Genomic DNA, 2,936 nt, shown 5'->3' on the forward strand with positions numbered 1-2,936 from the left:
CTGCGGCTGCTGGCCGCTCACGCTGGCTGCTCACGGTAGCCCATGACAACCCACTGCCACAGGGGCTGCAGCCTATGCCGTCGCTGGCAACTCATGGCAGCCCAGCTCCAGGTTGAGCTGTTGTTCAGCATCTTAGCTGTGGAGGGCAGTGTCACTGGCCTTCATATGGGGGATCCGAACCGGGGCCCTCTGGAGTCCCAAGCCAGTTCTTAACCATCGCGCCACTCGGCCGGCCCGGTCGTATCCACTTTTTATCACTGGTTAGTGGGGTACACATTTAGCAGAGAACTCACTCACCTACACCCTCTACACACACAAGCAAGCAAGGTCCTGGCTCTGACCAAGCTGCACGTCTTAAAGGTTTGAGTTGCTGCTTATGGAAACCTTTCTCCTTGAGGCTGGAGATGGATGCTTTTGAAATGAAACACCACAACTCTCTAGAAGGCATTGCAGCCTAGTTTCTAGGCAGTGAGCATTGTGGGACTTTGGACAAGTGAACCGCACAGTGCCTCAGTGTTGTAATCTTTAGAATGGGGTTGCCTCCTAGAGTTCTGTTAGAATGAAAGTTCATGTCACATAGTAAGTTTCCACCAAATCCAGGGATTCCGTATCTACCAGTATCGTTACAAACAAACCCAAACACTCCCCTTCCTTGACAATGAAAAGTGCCGGCCAATTCCTTGGAGTTGAGAAAATGCCGAGGCCCCTGTCAGTTGTCCCACAGGCATTGTGTCATTGGTGGGTCCTCGAAGTGGTGGGTCGAGGAACAAGGATCAATGTTCAAGGAAGGCTAGCAGGGCAGCCCTGCCGGCAGGGACAAAGGGACAGTTTGTTACCACTGGGTAGACAGACGCTTCTATTGCTGCCCTGATTTCTTCGAAGAGCTGGTAGGCAGGACACTACTGGTAGGCCTATTCCACCACTGGCCGTGGAGCCCGGAAAAGCCCCCAAGCAGAGCTCACCGGAGCCGTGAGACGAAGCTGGCTGGTTCCGTGGGACCCACATCCCGCTTTTTTTCTGCAAAGGTCTCCTGAATGTGTCTCCTCCCACCCCAACGCCAGGCCGGGCCCGTGTCACAGGTTCCCCAGTGCCCTTCACAGCACTTATCACAGCTTGTGACGCAGCCTGAGAGTATGACCCCCATTATAGATAGCAGGCCCTGTCAGGCAAGGACTGCACTGTTTGGTCACACTCATCCCAGCCTTAATGAACTCCAGGACGCAGTGCAGTGCCGGCACCTTTATGCGTTCAGCACACCGTGGTGACCTAATGTGTGCAGGCACAATGTGAGGGACTGGCCAGTGACAGCTGACATAGGGTCAGGCTCCTACCCTCCAAGTGCCTGGTGTGACGGGCCAGGAAACACTTGTTCATAGAAGGGGTGAGAGCTGAGTTCCATGCTCGTGAATTTGGGGGTCGGACGTCCAGGCTGTGGTCCTGGTGGGGTTACTCACTGGCCGTGAGACTTTCAGCCTGTTTCTCAATGTCTCCTAAGCCTCAGAGTCCTTGTCTGTACAATAAGGACAGGAGAGGCTTTTAGAGATGCCGTGGGTACTAATGCAGACTGTGGAGTCCAGGCACCTAGCATGATGTTGGACATGGCAGGAAGCCAGCCAGCGGCCAGCCGTTCATTACTATTGTATGTCTGGGGAATTTACAGCACGCGAGGCTCTGTGGTCACTGAAGGGGGTGGGGACAGAGACAGGCAGAGTGTTACAGTGACTTTTGCACCAGAGGAAGGTGTTATGGTTTCATCATAAAGACGTCCTTGGAGCATTTTTAAATAGGCACACAGCCGCGTAATTTGCATTCTGAAAAGATCAATGTGGCTGAAGCGGGACCAGATCGGGAAACCAGGAGGCCAGTTAGGAGGCGACTGCAGGTGTCCAGTGAGAGGTGATGGTAGCTGGGACCAGGTGGTGACAGTGGAGCAAGGCCTGATTTCTCAGTCATCTCAACAGGCTGTTAGCTACACAGCTGAACACCAAATCTCACGGGCTAGAAGAGTTTTCTTTCCTGTTTTTGTACTTTTTTTTTTCCCACCAAAGAGTTTCAAGGTTTTCTTTTTTTTATTATTATTCAGAAAAGAAATACATTTATAGAGTCACATTGTAAAATAATTCAACAGTCCAGAAGTATAGAGAGGAAAATGTGAAAGTCCTTTTGCTAGCTTGTAACGTGTCGATTCGGCTAAGCTGCACTACATTTCCCAGAATCCCCTTTTTTGTTTGTTTCCTGTTACGGGGGCCCACAAGGGACATTCTTGGGAGTTTTGGCAGGTGACAGGGACGCAGCACCCTTTTAGGGCACACACGTTGTTGCTGATTCACCTCCTCCTGTGGAGCCGCAGCTGGGCCTGCGGCTGCTTCTCCTGTCCTCCCTGTCCGCTTCCCTGATGCCTGGGCCAGGTGTGTGTGTCTGCTCCGTGATGAAGGGTCCCCCCATCAATGGTTGCCAGGTGCAGTAAGAACTGGCATGGGGTTCCGTCTGTTCTTGCAGGGCTGCAGATATGATTGGGGGATCTAATCTCTTGAGCACCCCCACTTTACCTGCATCACCCCGTCCTGACTGCCTGCCCTGGGACTTCAAGCTCCAGCATAAGCTGCAGAGACGGCCTGACCAGCCGCCACAGAGGCGTAAGGACCAGTCCCTTTACAGGGAGGGGTAGGCGCGTCTGCCAGTGGCTCTCCTTCTCCAGCCGGACCCTCGGGAGGCCCCACCTCCTCCCCGTCCCCAATTCCACCGCCTTTTCCAGGGTTACCATTCATAACAGTTTGGGAGGTAGCCTTGTAGTCCTGTTCCTAGGCATTTACACACAGAACATGCACGCACACACGTTTTCCCCCCACACATGGGTTCACGTTTTATTGATGTTTGTAAACTATATATATAGTTTACTGTATATTTTGGATCTTTCCATGTTAATATATATATAT

General features: G+C 52.3%; 1 protein-coding gene across 5 annotated transcripts in view; it reads right to left on the reverse strand.

Annotated features, from left to right (window-relative positions):
• AGPAT4 (1-acylglycerol-3-phosphate O-acyltransferase 4) overlaps positions 1 to 2,936 on the reverse strand; it is a 118,272-nt gene that overhangs the window by 24,683 nt on the left and 90,653 nt on the right. The window lies entirely within an intron of this gene.

This window comes from Hipposideros armiger, unplaced genomic scaffold, assembly GCF_001890085.2.
Source record: "Hipposideros armiger isolate ML-2016 unplaced genomic scaffold, ASM189008v1 scaffold_404, whole genome shotgun sequence".
Taxonomy (NCBI): domain Eukaryota; kingdom Metazoa; phylum Chordata; class Mammalia; order Chiroptera; family Hipposideridae; genus Hipposideros; species Hipposideros armiger.